At 47.0% G+C, this 22779-nt stretch overlaps 1 long non-coding RNA gene across 1 annotated transcript in view; it reads right to left on the reverse strand.

Moving 5' to 3' along the window:
• Positions 1–325: 325 nt before the first annotated feature.
• The window catches only part of LOC120986635, a 28018-nt gene continuing 5564 nt past the window's right edge, over positions 326–22779 (reverse strand). Inside the window, exons 2-3 of the long non-coding RNA XR_005775714.1 lie at positions 11171–11284; positions 326–335 (exon numbers count right to left, since the gene is read on the reverse strand). This is a non-coding gene — a long non-coding RNA (uncharacterized LOC120986635). The remainder of the gene's footprint in view (positions 336–11170; positions 11285–22779) is intronic.

Genomic DNA, 22779 nt, shown 5'->3' on the forward strand with positions numbered 1-22779 from the left:
TGGAGTACTCGAAACAGCGCAGCAGGGCACACAGGTCTCGCATGGAGGCCCAATCATTGGTGGTGAAGTGGTGCTGTTCGGCAGTACGACTGACGCGAGCGTGCTGCAGCTGAAACTCCACTATGGCCTGCTGCTGCTCGCACAGTCTCTCCAGCATGTGCAAGGTGGAGTTCCACCGGGTGGGCACGTCGCATATGAGGCGGTGAGCGGGAAGGCCGAAGTTCCGCTGTAGCGCAGACAGGCGAGCAGCGGCAGGATGTGAACGGCGGAAGCGCGCACAGACGGCCCGCACTTTATGCAGCAGCTCTGACATGTTGGGGTAGTGGTGAATGAACCTCTGCACCACCAAGTTCAGCACATGCGCCAGGCAAGGGATGTGCGTCAAACCGGCTAGTCCCAGAGCTGCCACGAGATTTCGCCCATTATCGCATACCACCAGGCCTGGCTTGAGGCCCACCGGCAGAAACCACTCGTCGGTCTGTTGTTCAATACCCCGCCACAACTCCTGTGCGGTGTGGGGCCTGTCCCCCAAACATATGAGTTTCAGAATGGCCTGCTGACGTTTACCCCGGGCTGTGCTGAAGTTGGTGGTGAAGGTGTGTGGCTGACCGGATGAGCTGGTGGAAGCAGTGGAGGAGGAAGCCGAGTAGGAGGAGGAGGCTACAGGAGGCAGAGAATGATGCCCTGCGATCCTAGGGGGCGGAAGGACGTGCGCCAAGGAACTGTCCGCCGGGGGCCCAGCCGCCACTACATTCATCCAGTGTGCAGTTAGTGAGATATAGCGTCCCTGGCCGTGCTTACTGGTCCACGTATCTGTGGTTAGGTGGACCTTGCCACAAATGGCGTTGCGCAGTGCACACTTGATTTTATCGGACACTTGCATGTGCAGGGAAGGCACGGCTGTCTTGGAGAAGTAGTGGCGGCTGGGAACCACATACTGCGGGACAGCCATGGCCATCAGCTTTTTGAAGCTGTCTGTGTCCACCAGCCGGAATGACAGCATTTCAAAGGCCAGCAGTTTAGAAATGCTGGCGTTCAAGCCAAGGGCTCGAGGGTGACTCGGGGGGAATTTGCGCTTCCTCTCTAAGGTTTGAGATATTGAGAGCTGAACGCTGCTGTGTGATATAGTGGAGACGCTAGTTGACGGTGGCGGTGGTGGTGGTGTCGGTGGCACATCCTCTGTTTGCTGCTCGGCAGGTGGCAACATTCCTCTCGAGGCGGAAGCCGAGGCAGCAGCGGTAGAGGGAGCAGGGGGAGCCTCAGCGAGTGCCTGGTTTTTAAGGTGTGTACCCCACTGCAGTTCATGCTTTGCATGTAGATGCCTGGTCATGCAGGTTGTGCTGAGGTTCAGAACGTTAATGCCTCGCCTCAGGCTCTGATGGCAGAGCGTGCAAGTCACTCGGGTCTTGTCGGTAGGACATTGTTTAAAGAAGTGCCATGCCAGGGAACTCTTTGAAGCTGCCTTTGTGGGGCTGGGTCCCTGTTGGCGATGTCCAGTAGCAGGCGAACTCTGGGGGCGGCGGCTCGTCTGCTTTGGCCCCCTGCTCCCTCTTTGGCTTCGCTGTTGTCTCGGTCTCACCACTACCTCTTCCTCTGAACTGTGAAAGTCATCGCCACGACCTTCAGTCCATGTGGGGTCTAAGACCTCATCGTCCTCTGCATCGTCTTCCACCCAGTCTCCCTCCCTGACCTCCTCCTGTTCAGTCTGCACACTGCAAAAAGACGCGGCAGTGGGCACCTGTGTTTCGTCATCATCAGAGAGTCGGTGACTCTGCTGTGGTGGTATTCCCATGTCCTCTTCATCTGGAGACATAAGTGGTTGTGCGTCAGTGCATGGTATGTCTTCCTCCACTGGGGAAGGGCTAGGTGGACGCCCCTGGGAAACCCTGGAAGCAGAGTCTTCAAACAGAAGAAGAGACTGCTGCATAACTTGTGGCTCAGACCGTTTCCCTGATATGCTTGGGGGTGATGTGACAGACTGATGGGCTTGGTTTTCAGGTGCCACCTGTGCGCTTTCCGCAGAAGACTGGGTGGAAGACCATGTGGTGAACGTGCTGGAAGCACTGTCGGCCACCCAATCGATTAATGCCTGTACCTGCTCAGGCCTTACCATCCTAAGAGCGGCATTGTGCCCCACGAGATATTGCGGTACATTCTGCCGGCTAGTTGAGGGAGTTCGTTCCCTACTGTGTGCGCCTGGGGCCGAACGGCCACGTCCTCTACCAGCAACAGAGGCTCCACGGACACCACCACGACCGCGTCCTCGTCCCTTAATAGTATTTTTCTTCATTGTTGCGATTCAACTCGCACCACAATGAAATATATTATTTTTTATAAGCAAAATCCCCTCACTGGAATACTTTCAGTCTTTTGACTGTATGGATTACAGATGGAATGACTGTTATATGTGAGTACCGCTTTCTTTGACAGATTCTAGTATGGGTACATATATGTTTTCCCAACCCCAGCACATTAGTTTGCTAATTCCAGATGTATGAAACGCAGGCCTAACTGTATCTAGTATATTGAACGCCAGATAAACTAACTTGGCCTTTTTTAAATAAAAAAAATTCCCTCACTGGAATACTTTCAGTCTTTTGACTGTATGGATTACAGGTGGAATGACTGTTATATGTGAGTACCGCTTTCTTTGACAGATTCTAGTATGGGTACATATATGTTTTCCCAACCCCAGCACATTAGTTTGCTAATTCCAGATGTATGAAACGCAGGCCTAACTGTATCTAGTATATTGAACGCCAGATAAACTAACTTGGCCTTTTTTAAATAAAAAAAAAATTCCCTCACTGGAATACTTTATGGCTTTTCACTGTATGGATTACAGGTGGACTGGTATTAGTAGGGGTGACACAAGCACACCCAAGTCCCTGATGTAGGATTTCTATGGCACAGACCACTATTACAAGTGATTAATGGACGTTGGGAGAGATTGTGCTGCAGCACTAGTCCCAAGATGGCCGCCGCCTATCAGCCCAGTAACATGTGCCACAAAATGGTCTGCACAACCTTTAAAAAAAATAGCCTTGGACTGTGCTGCTAAATCGCTATTGGTCTGAATCCCAGGTGTAGATGTCTGACTTGTTTGGAGCTTTGGAATGCACACTGTGGCAGCTTCTGCTGCAGCACTACAAGTCGCAAAATGGCGGCCGGCGGTCAGCCCGGGTACATGTGGATGGAAAAATCACTCTGGCCACTCTAAAAATAGCCAATCCCTATCAAAAAAGCAGCTCAGCTGCAGTTGTTCAGATGAATCACAGGTGGAGGAGAGAAATTTGCTTCCAGTTATTCAATTATCCCTGCCTATTCTCGCCCTAGCATCAGCTGCGTCTATCCCTGTTCTATTCACATCGGGAGTGAGCACGTCCCGACGTGCGCACAAGCTTATAAGAGGCTGAGTCACATGCTGCACTTGGCCAATCACAGCCTTGCCAATAGTAGGCATGGCTGCGATGGCATCTTAGGGCAAGTAGTATGATGCATGTTGATTGGCTGCTTTGCAGCCTTTCAAAATGCGCCAAAATACATGCCGAACGACGAACCCGAACTCGAACTTTTACGAAAAAGTTCGGGTTCGGGTCCGTGTCACGAACACCCCAAAATTCGGTACGGACCCGAACTATGCTCGAACTGTTCGCTCAACACTATTAGTAACGGAACCAGACAGGGATGCCCTTTATCTCCCTTATTATTTATTTTGTCAATAGAACCTCTGTTACAAGCTATAAGACAGAATCCTGACATAAAAGGCTTAAGATGTGGTGCCCTGGAAATAAAACAAGCAGCATATGCCGATGATCTACTGCTGGTTATTTCAAACCCGAAACAAGCTTTCCCTCTTATACTTGAGACACTAGATAGATTTGGGGAAATATCCAACTTCAAAATTAATATCGCCAAGTCGCAAGCAATGGGCATTCTATACTCCCACAATTCCCTTAAACGTCTAGAAAAAGACTCACCTTTCCAGTGGACTCGAAACTCCCTGAAATTCTTAGGGGTTAATATCCCTCCTGACCTTAATAATTTATTTACCTTAAACTACACTCCACTTATAAAATCCATCCCTAACATTTTGAACTCTTGGAAACCTGCCTTTATATCTTGGCTAGGACGGAAAAATATGTTTAATACCCTAATTCTGCCTAAACTCACATATCTAATACAAATACTCCCAATTAAAATCCCAAAACACTTCTTGACTTCCTTCAGGAAAATCTGCTCGAAATACATTTGGGGTAATATAAGACCAAGGATCTCACATGATATTCTAAAACTACCCATAACCAAGGGAGGGATTGGCGCCCCTTCATTGGATAAATATATCACCGCTGTTCATTTGGGCAGAATCATTGATTGGATGAGACATCCTGAGCATAAAACCTGGATCCCATTAGAGAACGAACTAACCAAATTCCCCTTAAAAGGTTTAGTGCTCTCGGACCCACAGAAGACCCCGGTTGTGTGTAAAGACAATATACTAGTTCAGGCCACACTATCTGTCTGGAAAATTAAGTATATAAGAGACATTTGCTCTAAATTTCCCTCTCACTTAAGTAATCTTAGTGACCTCCTTATTGCAACTGGTGATGGAATTGCAGCGTTTCCAGCTCCAATACGTAATAGCAATATGGCTCCAGCTGATCTCCTAGACTCGGACGGAGCGGTATTGAACTTACAAGCAATGAGAGAGCACTTTGATACTCCTAAACTGAGCTACCTTCAACATAATATCATTCTAAACGCACTGAAAATATTTCTATCTCAAGATAACCCAACCAGAGAACCCTCCTGGTTTGAGAAACTGGTTTCTCAAACTCAGACTCCAAAAAAACTCACACACACGATAAGCAAAAACTTGCTTCTATGCACCACGCCAAAACCTCTCTATTTCTTAAGGGAATGGGAAAGAGACCTGAATACCTCATTCACAAAGGAGGAGATTAAAGAAATTTTACTCTCATCCAAGCTTTCCTCAAGATGTGCTAACATTCAGGAAAACACGTACAAGGTGATATCCAGATGGTATCTCACACCCGTCAGACTGAGCCAGATGTATAGCACTACCTCGGACATGTGCTGGAGATGTCAATCAGAGAGAGGCACCTTTTTGCACATATGGTGGTCCTGTCCACATGTTCAGACTTTCTGGAATGGGGTGTTTAGTCACATTAATTGCATTTTAGACAGAAAAGACTCAAAGAGGATCGTCAGTTGCCCTAGGACCGCCTTGTTGAACATTATGCCATGCTCACTCTCCCTTTTAGAGAAGGGTCTTCTAAGGCCACTTATTGCAGCAGCCAGAATTATCATAGCTACCAATTGGAAATCACATGGCCCTATACCCGAGACACTCTGGTTTCTCAAAGTTGCCTCAATTTCCAGACTTGAAGAACTGTCACACTGGGAATTGAGATCACATCATAAATACAAAAAAATCTGGTCTCCTTGGCACAACTGGAGATCCTCTTTACCTTTACCTTAACCCCCATTTACGGCCCAGGCCTGACAGACCACATACTCTGACTCTAGTTAAAAGGATATTTCCCTCGGAATGTAGGAGGTAGTTGACTACTTCCCTTCCATCAGACACATGTGTATCTTGCTCTTGCTATATTAAGGGTACCCCCCCCTCCCCCTCCTCTTCCCTATCTTCTACCTGTTAAGTTCCTTTTTGTTCTTATCAATGTATCTTGCTGTTGGTGTCATTGCCTCATATCGGTCAATACATATATCACATATATTGTCTCCTGATATAAGTCAATAGACTAATTACCATTGTTTAACTACACATTGCGGGCGTAAAAGTCCCATATATCTATTCTAGACGACTAAGGTTTATTGATTGATATGACTCCTGATATGATTCATGTATGCACAGTACCTCTGTTACTATTCATAATGCATCTGTAATGATTCAATGTATTAAGGAGGAAGACCATTGATAGCTCGATTTAGAGACTGTTTGTAATCCCCTATATGTTTATCTTTGAAAATAATAAAAAGATATTAAAAAGAAAAGAGACAACAGATGTCAATGATGAATACCTCGATGAAATCATTGAACTTCAGCAGAGCCAGGTTCAACAGCAACTCTTCAGAACAACAACGCTCTCAACGTTTTGGTGTCAACAAATGGTAACGTACCCTGTTATTGCTGAGAAAGCTCTGGAGTTTTTCATACCGTTTGTTACAACATATCTTTGCGAACAATCCTTTTCAAGGATGCTGGACATAAAAACGAAGAAAAGGAACAGACTTTGTTGCGAAAATGACATGAGAGTGGCAATTTCCAAGGTAAAGCCGCGCATTTCTGACCTGGTCTCTGAAAGACAACAGCAGAAGTCACACTGATTTGCAGTAAATATTCATTATTATGTTTTTATTTTTGTGTGAAAATCATGTTTTAATGGTTTTGTTCTTTGTTCTTAATGGTTTTGTTCTTTAATGGTTTTATTCACTTTGTGCACCTATGTATAAATATATACCTATGTTTTGAATTTGAAAAAATCATATTTAATTTTTCCAATTAAGAAGGGTTTGGTGAATGCGCATATGAAACTGGTGGGGTTCAGTACCTCCAACAAGGTTAAGAACCACTGCCCTAGAGGCTTAGACAAAAGACAACAAGGAAAGAAACAGAGGACTTATCCTGAGCTGAGCTGGAGCAGACGATCCACAACACATCCAAAGCCCTCAGGAATGAACTATAACCCACACAGGCCACTGGGAGAAGGAGGAATAAATAGCCTCACTAACAATCAACCCAGTACACCTGAGGGAAGGTGGATCCAGCTCAACTCAAACCAAAACAAAGAGACGAGTCAAACATGTGCAGCCCGCCTGGCAGATCTATTCACATTCACAGGGCAAGGCGTGACAGTACTGATGAATAAAAATCTAGAATATTCAAAATTACAAATATATAGAACTATATTCTAAATATTCTCAAATTCTCGAAGTGCTATATTCGCAATTCGAATATTTGCGATCAACACTACTATTCACTTCCTGGTTTCCTGCTTCTGAGGCTGGGCGGGCTTAGGCAGTGTGAGTGAAGTCCCGGCCACGCCTCCTTATCAGGCGCGTACATACAGGGGTCGCAGTGGTCGCAGTTGCGACCGGGCCCGGCACTCCAGGGGGCCAGGCTGCCTGTGGACCCCTGCAGTAGTGCTGTACCCAAGACAGCTGGGGCCCGCAGCCCCACCACAAATGATTTTAAGAGTTTTAATAGTATATGGCCAGTCAGGCTCCGGCCTCTGTGTCTGGCCGGTGGTGTAGCACTGAGCACTCGCAGTTAGTAGTAGTACCTTACGCGGCGGCCCCTCCTCCACCCTTGCTCCAGACCCGTGACCCTAGCGCCAGGTCTCGCGGGATCACGCTGGTTGACGGGATGTAGCGGCCGACGCACGCCAGAAGATGGGATTATGAACAAGACGGCGGGAGCAGAGCAGGTTCAGAGTAGGTACGTTTTTTGTTTTTTTTGTATTTGCCGGTTCACAGGGAACACAGGGAGCATCTGGCAGTGCGGCAAATCCTTCATAGGGGCCCGACCCCGGGGTCAAATTTAATGAAATATTTGGCAAAATACCAAAAATGACAAAAATTTTATATATACAGAGGGGTAAAATATGGAATACATACACAGGGGACAAATGGAATATATACAAAGGGGGCAACATGGATATATATACAGGGGCCCTGTATAATATATATATATATATAAGACAAAAAATCGGACTGCACTCCAAGCATTTCTTCAAAGAAGTTAGTTTTTATTCACCCATAAGGTGGCAAAGCGACGTTTCGGCTCAAGCATGAGCCTTTCTCAAGCATTGGTGAACAGTGAATAGCCAGTATATAAAGGTGTGCCAATACATATAATCAAACAACATAATTGGTACTTTAAAAATAATACATGTATACAATGTACAAATATGTGCAAAAACCGTATAATGGTCATGATTGTTAAAGTGACTAGTGCATTCCATACAGTAAATCTCCAAGATACAGTAAATTACATATAAAAACACCATAGGGCATATAATTAGTTACATCTGTAACTCATCAATACATCATTCATGCATCAACTGTAATAGTGCACATGTGCAAATAAGGAAGACTAATGAATTGCTACCTGGAGGAGTGATGGCGCCCACATCATGGGTAAGCACCTTTTTACCATACTTGGACATTGCACCCGTCTATTTTTCCATACTATTCAGGGTGGTGCTGCCAGTGTTTTTTTTTTTTTTTTTTTGCTATATATATATATATATATATATATATATATATATTTATTATACAGGGCCCCTGTATATATATCCATGTTACCCCCTTTGTATATATTCCATTTGTCCCCTGTGTATGTATTCCATTTTTTGCCTCCGCTGTACAGTACAGACCAAAAGTTTGGACACACCTTCTCATTCAAAGAGTTTTCTTTATTTTCATGACTATGAAAATTGTAGATTCACACTGAAGGCATCAAAACTATGAATTAACACATGTGGGATTATATACATAACAAACAAGTGTGAAACAACAGAAAATATGTCATATTCTAGGTTCTTCAAAGTAGCCACCTTTTGCTTTGATTACTGCTTTGCACACTCTTGGCATTCTCTTGATGAGCTCCAAGAGGTAGTCCCCTGAAATGGTTTTCACTTCACAGGTGTGCCCTGTCAGGTTTAATAAGTGGGATTTCTTGCCTTATAAATGGGGTTGGGACCATCAGTGGCGTTGAGGAGAAGTCAGGTGGATACACAGCTGATAGTCCTACTGAATAGACAGTTAGAATTTGTATTATGGCAAGAAAAAAGCTGCTAAGTAAAGAAAAATGAGTGGCCATCATTACTTTAAGAAATGAAGGTCAGTCAGTCAGCCGAAAAATTGGGAAAACTTTGAAAGTAAGGGCTATTTGACCATGAAGGAGAGTGATGGGGTGCTGCGCCAGATGACCTGGCCTCCAAAGTCACCGGACCTGAACCCAATCGAGATGGTTTGGGGAGAGCTGGACCGCAGAGTGAAGGCAAAAGGGCCAACAAGTGCTAAGCATCTCTGGGAACTCCTTCAAGACTGTTGGAAGACCATTTCAGGGGACTACCTCTTGAAGCTCATCAAGAGAATGCCAAGAGTGTGCAAAGCAGTAATCAAAGCAAAAGGTGGCTACTTTGAAGAACCTAGAATATGACATATTTTCAGTTGTTTCACACTTGTTTATGTATATAATTCCACATGTGTTAATTCATAGTTTTGATGCCTTCATAGTCATGAAAATTAAGAAAACTCTTTGAATGAGAAGGTGTGTCCAAACTTTTGGTCTGTACTGTATATATATTCCATTTTGCCCGCTGTCCTAGGGGGACACCGATCTGGGCATAACTACTGTGAGGGGGACACATCTGGCCATAACTACTGTGAGGGGGGCATATATCTGGCAATAACTACTGTGAGGGGCCACAAGGAGGACATAACTATTTTGAAGGGACCACAAGGTGGGCTTAATTACTGTGAGGGGCCACAAGGTGGGCATTAGTACTGTGTAGTAGCACTTAGGGGAAATGTATGCTATACATTGGCATGGCTCAGTGTTACAGGCCAGCACAGCGCCCCCTGCTGGTGATTTGACAGGGGCAGTCACCATCCCTTCCTTATGTGATTATTCTTTTTTTCTCTATCACCACAGGGACCTTGTTCTGGATCCAGCGGACATCACGCCGACGCCAGCGACACCCTGGATGAGGTAGGACCAGGTTTTATTAGTTAGGACTGGGTGAGCGTAGGGCTCTATTACATGAGCGGATCCTGTGCGGGTAATCCGCTGTGTGAAAGAGCCAAGCCCCGTACTGGACAGCGGAGACACGGAGCAGTAACATGACGGATGATGCTCTTTGTCTCTTTGTGATCTATTTGCTACAAAATCACAGTGACAACTTTATCTCACTGTGATTTTGTAGTAAAAAGGTCACAGAGAGGCACGGAGCATTATTAATCCCAATCCAGGGGGCCCAAGTAAATTCTTGCGACGGGTTGGGGGGGGGGGGGGCGACAGGGAGGGGGCCCCATGGATCAGTTTTGCACAGGGGCCCCATGGATTTTGTGTACGCCACTGCTCCTTATGACATCACACTGAGAACTGAGTCCTTGGTGGATAGTGTGAGTCATCAGTCTGGCAGCCTGCAGTGTCATCACTCAGAGAGCTCAGGAGACAGTGACATGTCGGTGTCCTGCAGTCTGATACACACAAAACCTGTCTTTATCTTTTACAAACCCATTCTGTGCAGCAAAACAATAACTCACTACTAGACATCGGCCTAAAGCATGTCAGCTGTGCTTCTGACTCCCATAAAACACGACCATCCCCCACCCACCAGCACTGATTTGTTTCCATTACAGCTCTACTACAGTTGTGTATAAACCTTAGACCATGTATCTGTATAGATGCATATACAGGTCTGCTACATCTGTCTTCCCCTCCCCCTCTAGCATTGTGGCTGAACAGCTTCATACCCAGCTCTGCTACATCTGTCTTGCTCTCCACTATCAGCACTGTGTTTGAATCACTTTATATACAGCTCTGCTACATCTGTCTATTTCTCTCTCGCACCTGCACTGTGGCTGAACTTCCTCATATACAGCCCTGCTACACCAGTCTTCCCTGAACCACTAAATACACAGCTCTGCTACATCTATTTTCCCTGAACCGCTATATATATACAGCTCTGCTACATCTGTCTTCCCTGGACCGCTATATATATACAGCTCTGCTATATCTGTGTTCCCTGAACCGCTATATACACAGCTCTACTACATCTGTCTTCCCTGAACCACTATATATACAGCTATGCTACACCAGTCTTCCCTGAACCGCTATATATACAGCACTGCTACATCTGTCTTCCCTGGACCGCTATATACACAGCTCTGCTACACCAGTCTTCCCTGAACTGATATATATATACAGCACTGCTACATCTGTCTTCCCTGGACCACTATATATACAGCTCTGCTACATCTGTCTTCCCCGAACTTCTATATACACAGCTCTGCTACATCTGTCTTCCCTGGACCGCTATATATACAGCTCTGCTATATCTGTGTTCCCTGAACCGCTATATACACAGCTCTGCAACATCTATCTTCCCTGGACCGCTAAATATACAGCTCTGCTACATCTGTCTTCCTTGAACCACTATATATACAGCTCTGCTACACCAGTCTTCCCTGAACCGCTATATACAGAGCTCTGCTACATCTGTCTTCCCTGAACCGCTATATACACAGCTCTGCTACATCTATCTTCTCCGAACTTCTATATATACAGCTCTGCTACATCTGTCTTCCCTGGACCGCTATATATACAGCACTGCTACATCTGTCTTCCCCGAACTTCTATATACACAGCTCTGCTACATCTGTCTTCCCTGGACCGCTATATATTCAGCTCTGCTATATCTGTGTTCCCTGAATTGCTATATATACAGCTCTGCTACATCTGTCTTCCCTGGACCGCTAAATATACAGCTCTGCTACATCTGTCTTCCCTGAACTGCTATATATATATATACAGCTCTGCTACATCTGTCTATTCCCCTCCCCCACCAGCACTGCGGCTGAACCATCTCATATACAGCTCTGCTACATCTGTCTTCCCTGAACTGCTATATATATATATACACACACACACAGCTCTGCTACATCTGTCTTCCCTGAACTGCTATCTATATATATATATACAGCTCTGCTACATCTGTATATCCCCCTCCCCCACCAGCACTGCGGCCGTCTAGCTATAGCTGCACATCCTGCCCTGCTGTATGTCATAGACAGAAACCTACTTAGGCTACTTTCACACGGGTGTTTTGGTTTCCGTTTGTGAGATCCGTTCAGGGCTCAGCCGTCCAAAACGGATCAGCTTCGCCCTAATACATTCTGAATAGAAAAGGATCCGCTCAGAACGCCTCCGTTTGCCTCCGATCCGTCTCCATTCCGCTCTGGAGGCCGCGTCCGCTTGACGAAACTGAGCCAAACAGATCCGTTTTTCACTGACTCAATATGGTGCAATTGAATACGGATCCGTCCTCCATTGACTTTCAATGGTGCTCAAGACGGATCCGTCTCTTCATAATGGAAACGGATCCGTTCTGAACAGATACAAGCGTTTGCATTATAGGTGCGGATCCGTCTGTGCAGATACCAGACAGATCCGCTCCGAACGCAGCTGTGAAAGGAGCCTGACTAGTAAAATAAGGTGCTACATGACATACACAGTACTGCTGCGTGTTCGTACAGCAGAGCTGGGTGTGCGATGTAGCACCTAACTTGATTGTGAGTGTTTATGTGTTTCTGTCTATGACATGCAGCTGTAGGCAGAGGGCCACAGTGCTGGTGGGGGAGGGGAATAGACAGATGTAGCAGAGCTGTATATGAGATGATTCAGCCACAGAGCTGGTGGGGGAGGGGAAGACACACATGCAGTAGTGACATCCACAGGCCTTGTGGGGGAGGGGCGGTGGCTGACATTCCTAAAAGTTGTATTTCCAGCCAGTCCGACTGCTGATATTAGAGTGTGTGGTACTTCCTTCCATCAGGAGAACTGGTGATGTCTGACAGTACAGCCGTCAGTGACCGTCCCCTGCACCAGGAACGTCTCAAACAGCGACAGGTTTTACATCAGGAAATCAAAGTCATTTAGATAATTCAGGCAGCTTCAAAGCTCGATTCCCGGACATTGGACGTCTCCGCGTCTTCTCTCAAGGTGAAAGAAGAAGAAGTAGTCTCCTGATGGTTGGAGAGCAGAGCGTCCTTCTTGTGTTCTAAAACTGGTGGAACAAACATGGAGCATCAGTTGTAATACAAACTGTTAGTGCGGTAAATGACTGACATGTGACAGTATTAGGGATCTGTCACCGGACTGCGTCCCCTGCAGTAATAACGCTGCGCCATAGTTAGGAGGCGGCCAGTATTCTCCTCATTGATAACGCTGTGTCCTTCTGCATGAGTAGTGTTGAGCGAACTTGTGTTTTAAGTTCGGCGTCTAAAGTTCGGGTTATCGGCGTCTAAAGTTCAGGTTATCGGCGTCTAAAGTTTCGGGTTCGGGTTATCGGTATCTAAAGTTCGGGTTCGGGTTATCGGTGTCTAAAGTTCGGGTTCGGGTTATCGGTGTCTAAAGTTCGGGTTCGGGTTATCGGCGTCTAAAGTTCGGGTTCAGGTTATCGGCGTCTAAAGTTCGGGTACAGGTTATCGGCGTCTAAAGTTTGGGTTTGGGTTATCGGCGTCTAAAGTTCGGGTTATCGAAGAATTGTGTTATGGATTCTGCTACCGCGGACCATAACGGAATTTAGAATCTATAACGCGATTCTTCGATAACCCGAACTTTAGACGCCGAAATTAAAACACAAGTTGGCTCAACACTATGCGTGACCTTTGTGGAATTGATTCATAATCTAGTAAAGTTGTCTTCTCCTGTCAAAATACGATCAGGCAGAGACGCCTAGCCACCCAAGTCCTGGCAATGAAAGAGCCCTTACCGTGAAACCCGATAATCACGAAAACTGACAGCAATGTGCCACTGCCCTTCTCGTGTCATCCGGTCTGATATTGATCTGTGACATTCGTTATACAGATATCGTGCGTATGTAAAAATATCACTAAAATGTCACAAAGGGGCACCATAGGATAGACAACATGGGGTCCTCCAGCCAATATTCTAGTGATACGTCCCACCAGTCCATGCTGTAGGTATTTGTAGTTTGGATAGCGCTGTAATGCCACAAGGTATCCAGCCTTGGAATACAGTATTAGTAAGCGCTGTCTATCGGAATAGAAGCTTTAGGGCTGTTTCACACGAGCGAGTCCATTGTGGGAATCACGCTCCGTGTGTGCGTGTGATCCTCCGCTCTGGACGGCATTATCATGATTTATAATGCTGTGTGTCTCTGCTTGGCCTTATTTCCACAGAATCATAGTGACATAAAGCTGTCAGTATGATTCTGTAGAAAAAAGAAGAAAAAGCTTTAGAAAAGTCACGGCACTCTCGAGCTCGAGAAAGACCTGTGTGTCGAAACGTTGCTGTATTTTTCGGTGTGATTAAACACTAAATTTGGATTGAAGTTCGAGAGTGCCGTGACTTTTCTAAAGCTTTTTCTACGTTTGGGGGGGTCCCTGAGGCCGGGACCTGACGCCACGAGCACCGCCGCCAAATATTGAATTTTAAGTAAGTGGTGCTGTCCTACTCCATTTTTCTTGTTCTGTAGAAAAAACATAAAAAATCAGGGTAATGCCCTGCGCTCCTGCAAGTCCAGAGCGGAGGATCACACTCACACACGGAACGTGATTCCCGCAATGGACTCGCTCGTGTGAAACAGCCCGAAGACTATTTAAATGAAGTCGGTTACTGTGCTAGTGTACACAACGCTCACAGCCCAGCACGCTTGTCTGACACTGTGTCAATAGCTGTCAAGACGCATTCGCACATCGCACACACACTGCAAGCACTCCTATGACTGATAGCTGAAAGGACCGACTGGCCTGAAAATAACAACTAACTAAACTCCACTGCTATGATTGGATAAAGTGTCCCACGTAAGGACTTCTAGACAAGTAGCTGCATTAGGGTGGACAACAATTGTTTAAAACATGCATCTGCCCCCTGTAACGGATCTCCTGTAACGGATCTCCACTTGACACCGTAAGCACTAAAGACCTCACGAACCGCCGCAGCTTGGGGGGGTTCTCGCCGTCTTCCACCAACCCTGGACCTATGACGAGGCTCCAGGCTCCAGTGGGTGAGCCTCTCTTCCTTCAGAGAGCAATGCAGGAACAAGGAACAGGAACAGCTCTTACACAAGCTAGGGGTTATAGTCAGGGGAGTATACAGCGTATAGCAATCCCCACACGCATGAGACCAGGCTCTATGTTGAAGGTAAAACAGGAACTCACTTTATTAAAGACCAACTCAGTATATATACAGTTCAAGAAGTCTAACAACATAAATCAATCAACCATGAACAACAATCAAACAGACATCTTCACCCCCTCCCTAATAAATGAATAGGGAGTGAGGAGACACATGTGATGGGATTATCTCCTGAGTGTATCATAGGGTGATCTACTCATCTACACTGGAGTCGGCTACTCCTAGAGTCAGCTATCTTAATCCCATCACTAACACAATCAGTTGGAGTCTCAGTGCAGAGTTAACCCTTTTTGTGGTGCTGGATTCACACCCTGCACCTTTGGTGGTCAATAGGAAATATGTGGCATATAAACTCCACACATAAATCAGGGTTCCTAGTTCCTTGTAACCCCCAAAGGTCTGAGGGGGTCTCCATAGTTCTGGATCCATAGTCTTTAGGAAGGAGGCTGGCCCTCAGTCTTCTCCAGCAGCTCCAGCGACGGTTCAGTCCGTCACACCCCTCAACATGTTTCACCATAACACTGGCTTCTTCAGGGGTCTACTCTGCCCAAACCCCTGAAGAAGCCAGTGTTCTGGTGAAACATGTTTGGGGGCAGATGCATGTTTTAAACAATTGTTGTCCACCCTAATGCAGCTACTCGTCTAGCAGTCCTTACGTAGGACACTTTATCCAATCATAGCAGTGGAGTTTAGCTAGTTGTTATTTTCAGCCCAGTCGGTCCTTTCAGCTATCAGTCATAGGAGTGTTTGCAGTGTGTGTGCGATGTGTGAATGCGTCTTGACAGCGTTTGACACAGTGTCATACAAGAGTGCTCGGCTGTGACCGTGTGTGTACTCTAGCACAGTAACCGACTTCATTTAATTAGTCTTCATATCTAACCATTGGTAGTTTTCTCACACTAGGCAACTCGCACATTGCCCCCCTAGGTTAAAGAGGCGTTGGCAAAATATTGCTTATGCCTGTCTCTAAGCGAGGCAGCTTCTCACACCGAGTCCGGCCACATCTGTCGGCTGCATTGAAGCCTGTCCTTCTCACTGGTTTTCAACTAGCTCTACAGATGTAGTTGGGGGGAATAGGAGATAGTGCACATCCCTTTTACCCCGTTAGCAACTAAGTTCAGTGCATTTGGAGTGGAAACAAAGTGTTTTAACTGTTTGTTATGGCTCACAGCCGTTTTATTATTATGAACAATTAAAAGTGACGTTTTAGCAAATACGTTATACCTGGGTCAGTATAGGTTTAGGCCACAATTGGCGTTGTCATTTATGTATGATTTCACAAACCATGCGTTACAGAAGAGCTATTGATTATAACAAAGTAAGTTCACTAATCATATCTGCAACGGACCGTTTCAGCAGACAAGGGGTTAAAATCCGTTTAGGCGATATGCCCCTTTCTGAGAGACAGGCACAGCTACTGCAGAACACCAACTCCCGAACTGGATACAAAGTAGCACTCAACTGGAACCTCACGAATAGCTGCTAGCAGACGAACAGGAAAAGCATACAATCCTGGCAATCGGTCTTCTAACAGCATACAGTGAATCCCCCCAATAACGAGACAAGGCTCCGTTTTGAGGGTCAAGCAGTGGTCTGACTGTACTTGAAGTACAGCCTCTTTTATTCACAAAAAACAAACATAGTACTGCCCACAGGGGTTTGAAATACAACCAATCAATATATTACAAGACATACAATGTAACTACAGCAACCAATCGTTCACGCCCCCAGAGGACCAGAATGAAGACTGTAACATAGGACAACATATCCCCACAATGCATCATGGTTTCCTCCTCTCTGTCCAGACAACCTGAAGAGCAATCCAATTATCTCTGAGGACAAAAGGAGATCGCCAATACACATGTGAGGACAACAGAACAGACATCACCATTTTAAACACACAATGGGACAATAGAAACACACCCAGCATATTCCCTCCCCTTATCCTGAGAGGAGACTCAATTATACATACAGTTAAACATACTTTCTACCCAACTTTCATAACTCTAAAACCATACATCACATTCACATAAAAATTACATATTCGCAATCAATCCATTCAGGGGAACAACATATTAAAAAATGGCCTGAATCAGACCAGGGGTTCAAAAGTTAGTAAAATATCTTTTGGGCCCTGGCTGGCACATGGCTATCTGGCTCAAACCAGTTTTACAGAGCCCTCTTTCCTGGAGACAATGGGAAAATAATCAAATTATATCCAGGGATAGAGGCAGACTCCATTGAGCACATGGTTGCAAAAAGACATAAAATACAATAAAATACACAAGGTTACATTTACTACATACAATAAAGACATGCAACATATCCCCAGATAGCTTAGGTCTGAGCGCATATTATTGAATGGCGCTCAGACCACACACATACAGTTCAATTGCCATGGAGCTTAAGTTTTGCATGGGCTGATGATAGGGCCCATAATCCTGGGGCAAGAGGCCAGCAGCCAGTCCTCTCCAAAGCCCAGTGGCAAGGTTGGTTTCGCCACACATCTCCCCCCCCCAGGGAAGACTAACCAGGTACCTGACCTCACGCCGGTCGGTACCTGAGTTAGTCTGGCAGCCCACCCTCAACCCAATACTGGACCTGTTGCATTTGGTAGCCTGTCTCTGTCCAGTGAGTCTACCAAGGTTATGTTGGAAGCTGGTACTCCTGGTCTCTGTGTTGCTCCCTGGCTTAGAGTGGGGGTTGCTTTGTGGGCAGGTATCAGCGGTACTCTGCCCTGGTGCCAGCGCTACCACGGAAGAAGCCTGGTTGGAGCCTGGTTGTTGGAGGGGGAGACCGACTGTCTCTACCCCCTGTGCTGTAAGTGCAGAGACAACGGTCCCATCTGTACTGTTGTGGGGCTTCCTGTCTCCCCCTGGTGCGTTAAGCTGCCGCTGGGGAGAGGGGGTAACGAGCTCCTCTCCCATACATACTTCTAGCCGCTGGGGAGGGCGACCGACCGTCTCCGCTCCCAATACAGTGTCCTGCTGCTGGGGAAAGGAGACTGGGCTCTCTATTCCCTGCTGGACCCTCTGCCGCTGGGGGACAGGACCGACTGTCTCTGCCCCCTGTAACTCCGCCTGCTGCTGGGGAAAGGAGACTGGGCTCCCAATTCCCAAAAAATCATGCTGCTGCTGGGGGGCAGGAACAACTACCTCTGCCCCCTGTAACTCCGCCTGACGCTGGGGAGGGAGGACGCTGCTCTCCTCTCCATGCACTTCACACTGCCGCTGGGGAATGGAGACTGGGCTCCCAATTCCCTGCAGGACCGGCGGAGAGACCTCGGTCCCATCTCTACAGGCCACCTGGGGTCCTTCCCAGTAACATTCTACAATATCTGCCCAGCTGAATGGGTCTGGATCTGGGTCTGTCACCTTACCGTCCTGCTGAGCCTTCTCAATGGAGTGGAAGAGATCTCGGTAGTCCTGCTCCAGTTCCCACTCCAGGGTTGCTAGGTGAGCCAGGTCTTGCTCTACCTCATGGGGGTCATCCCACTCATGCCTAGCCTCCCTCTCATAGAAAATGTCCTGAAGTCTGGACTGTGCAGGGCTCCCGAAGTCAGGCTCTGCAAAGGACTCCCATAACAAGCCAGGACCATAAAACTCCTCTCCCTCTGGCTTGTCATGTTCGGCTGTCCAGGGTATATACTGTGCCATATACCACCAAAGCGCCTGGTAGGCATCCTCCAGCCATAGCTCCTGCCATACCCGGTGCTCTAGTTCCTTCACCCATTTCTCCAGGGGCTGCTCTCCCAGGAAGGGCATCCGCAGGGCCACTTGCTTCTGCAACCGCTGCTCTTCACTGGGGAGACTCTCACCCCGCTGGTATTGTAGATTATCCAGGGCCTGGTACCAGATGCCTTTCCTTAATGCATCTCGGCCATCCAGGTCCTCCTCCTCGTATAACACTGCTGGTTCCATCCTGCTGCTGTCAGGGACGCTGTACTGGGACATGTGTTGTCCTTAAATTGTAGAATCCACAGAAATGGTGTCTCCTGTAGCTGTCCTTCTGGCTGTAGGAACGATCCCGCTGCTTGCCACCAATGTAACGGACCGTTTCAGCAGACAAGGGGTTAAAATCCGTTTAGGCGATATGCCCCTTTCTGAGAGACAGGCACAGCTACTGCAGAACACCAACTCCCGAACTGGATACAAAGTAGCACTCAACTGGAACCTCACGAATAGCTGCTAGCAGACGAACAGGAAAAGCATACAATCCTGGCAATCGGTCTTCTAACAGCATACAGTGAATCCCCCCAATAACGAGACAAGGCTCCGTTTTGAGGGTCAAGCAGTGGTCTGACTGTACTTGAAGTACAGCCTCTTTTATTCACAAAAAACAAACATAGTACTGCCCACAGGGGTTTGAAATACAACCAATCAATATATTACAAGACATACAATGTAACTACAGCAACCAATCGTTCACGCCCCCAGAGGACCAGAATGAAGACTGTAACATAGGACAACATATCCCCACAATGCATCATGGTTTCCTCCTCTCTGTCCAGACAACCTGAAGAGCAATCCAATTATCTCTGAGGACAAAAGGAGATCGCCAATACACATGTGAGGACAACAGAACAGACATCACCATTTTAAACACACAATGGGACAATAGAAACACACCCAGCATATTCCCTCCCCTTATCCTGAGAGGAGACTCAATTATACATACAGTTAAACATACTTTCTACCCAACTTTCATAACTCTAAAACCATACATCACATTCACATAAAAATTACATATTCGCAATCAATCCATTCAGGAGAACAACATATTAAAAAATGGCCTGAATCAGACCAGGGGATCAAAAGTTAGTAAAATATCTTTTGGGCCCTGGCTGGCACATGGCTATCTGGCTCAAACCAGTTTTACAGAGCCCTCTTTCCTGGAGACAATGGGAAAATAATCAAATTATATCCAGGGATAGAGGCAGACTCCATTGAGCACATGGTTGCAAAAAGACATAAAATACAATAAAATACACAAGGTTACATTTACTACATAAAATAAAGACATGCAACATATCCCCAGATAGCTTAGGTCTGAGCGCATATTATTGAATGGCGCTCAGACCACACACATACAGTTCAATTGCCATGGAGCTTAAGTTTTGCATGGGCTGATGATAGGGCCCATAATCCTGGGGCAAGAGGCCAGCAGCCAGTCCTCTCCAAAGCCCAGTGGCAAGGTTGGTTTCGCCACACATCTCCCCCCCCCAGGGAAGACTAACCAGGTACCTGACCTCACGCCGGTCGGTACCTGAGTTAGTCTGGCAGCCCACCCTCAACCCAATACTGGACCTGTTGCATTTGGTAGCCTGTCTCTGTCCAGTGAGTCCACCAAGGTTATGTTGGAAGCTGGTACTCCTGGTCTCTGTGTTGCTCCCTGGCTTAGAGTGGGGGTTGCTTTGTGGGCAGGTATCAGCGGTACTCTGCCCTGGTGCCAGCGCTACCACGGAAGAAGCCTGGTTGGAGCCTGGTTGTTGGAGGGGGAGACCGACTGTCTCTACCCCCTGTGCTGTAAGTGCAGAGACAACGGTCCCATCTGTACTGTTGTGGGGCTTACTGTCTCCCCCTGGTGCGTTAAGCTGCCGCTGGGGAGAGGGGGGTAACGAGCTCCTCTCCCATACATACTTCTAGCCGCTGGGGAGGGCGACCGACCGTCTCCGCTCCCAATACAGTGTCCTGCTGCTGGGGAAAGGAGACTGGGCTCTCTATTCCCTGCTGGACCCTCTGCCGCTGGGGGACAGGACCGACTGTCTCTGCCCCCTGTAACTCCGCCTGCTGCTGGGGAAAGGAGACTGGGCTCCCAATTCCCAAAAAATCATGCTGCTGCTGGGGGGCAGGAACAACTACCTCTGCCCCCTGTAACTCCGCCTGACGCTGGGGAGGGAGGACGCTGCTCTCCTCTCCATGCACTTCACACTGCCGCTGGGGAATGGAGACTGGGCTCCCAATTCCCTGCAGGACCGGCGGAGAGACCTCGGTCCCATCTCTACAGGCCACCTGGGGTCCTTCCCAGTAACATTCTACAATATCTGCCCAGCTGAATGGGTCTGGATCTGGGTCTGTCACCTTACCGTCCTGCTGAGCCTTCTCAATGGAGTGGAAGAGATCTCGGTAGTCCTGCTCCAGTTCCCACTCCAGGGTTGCTAGGTGAGCCAGGTCTTGCTCTACCTCATGGGGGTCATCCCACTCATGCCTAGCCTCCCTCTCATAGAAAATGTCCTGAAGTCTGGACTGTGCAGGGCTCCCGAAGTCAGGCTCTGCAAAGGACTCCCATAACAAGCCAGGACCATAAAACTCCTCTCCCTCTGGCTTGTCATGTTCGGCTGTCCAGGGTATATACTGTGCCATATACCACCAAAGCGCCTGGTAGGCATCCTCCAGCCATAGCTCCTGCCATACCCGGTGCTCTAGTTCCTTCACCCATTCCTCCAGGGGCTGCTCTCCCAGGAAGGGCATCCGCAGGGCCACTTGCTTCTGCAACCACTGCTCTTCACTGGGGAGACTCTCACCCCGCTGGTATTGTAGATTATCCAGGGCCTGGTACCAGATGCCTTTCCTTAATGCATCCCGGCCATCCAGGTCCTCCTCCTCGTATAACACTGCTGGTTCCATCCTGCTGCTGTCAGGGACGCTGTACTGGGACATGCGTTGTCCTTAAATTGTAGAATCCACAGAAATGGTGTCTCCTGTAGCTGTCCTTCTGGCTGTAGGAACGATCCCGCTGCTTGCCACCAATGTAACGGACCGTTTCAGCAGACAAGGGGTTAAAATCCGTTTAGGCGATATGCCCCTTTCTGAGAGACAGGCACAGCTACTGCAGAACACCAACTCCCGAACTGGATACAAAGTAGCACTCAACTGGAACCTCACGAATAGCTGCTAGCAGACGAACAGGAAAAGCATACAATCCTGGCAATCGGTCTTCTAACAGCATACAGTGAATCCCCCCAATAACGAGACAAGGCTCCGTTTTGAGGGTCAAGCAGTGGTCTGACTGTACTTGAAGTACAGCCTCTTTTATTCACAAAAAACAAACATAGTACTGCCCACAGGGGTTTGAAATACAACCAATCAATATATTACAAGACATACAATGTAACTACAGCAACCAATCGTTCACGCCCCCAGAGGACCAGAATGAAGACTGTAACATAGGACAACATATCCCCACAATGCATCATGGTTTCCTCCTCTCTGTCCAGACAACCTGAAGAGCAATCCAATTATCTCTGAGGACAAAAGGAGATCGCCAATACACATGTGAGGACAACAGAACAGACATCACCATTTTAAACACACAATGGGACAATAGAAACACACCCAGCATATTCCCTCCCCTTATCCTGAGAGGAGACTCAATTATACATACAGTTAAACATACTTTCTACCCAACTTTCATAACTCTAAAACCATACATCACATTCACATAAAAATTACATATTCGCAATCAATCCATTCAGGGGAACAACATATTAAAAAATGGCCTGAATCAGACCAGGGGATGAAAAGTTAGTAAAATATCTTTTGGGCCCTGGCTGGCACATGGCTATCTGGCTCAAACCAGTTTTACAGAGCCCTCTTTCCTGGAGACAATGGGAAAATAATCAAATTATATCCAGGGATAGAGGCAGACTCCATTGAGCACATGGTTGCAAAAAGACATAAAATACAATAAAATACACAAGGTTACATTTACTACATAAAATAAAGACATGCAACATATCCCCAGATAGCTTAGGTCTGAGCGCATATTATTGAATGGCGCTCAGACCACACACATACAGTTCAATTGCCATGGAGCTTAAGTTTTGCATGGGCTGATGATAG

The sequence above is a fragment of the Bufo bufo genome, chromosome 1, assembly GCF_905171765.1.
Source record: "Bufo bufo chromosome 1, aBufBuf1.1, whole genome shotgun sequence".
In the NCBI taxonomy this organism is placed as follows: domain Eukaryota; kingdom Metazoa; phylum Chordata; class Amphibia; order Anura; family Bufonidae; genus Bufo; species Bufo bufo.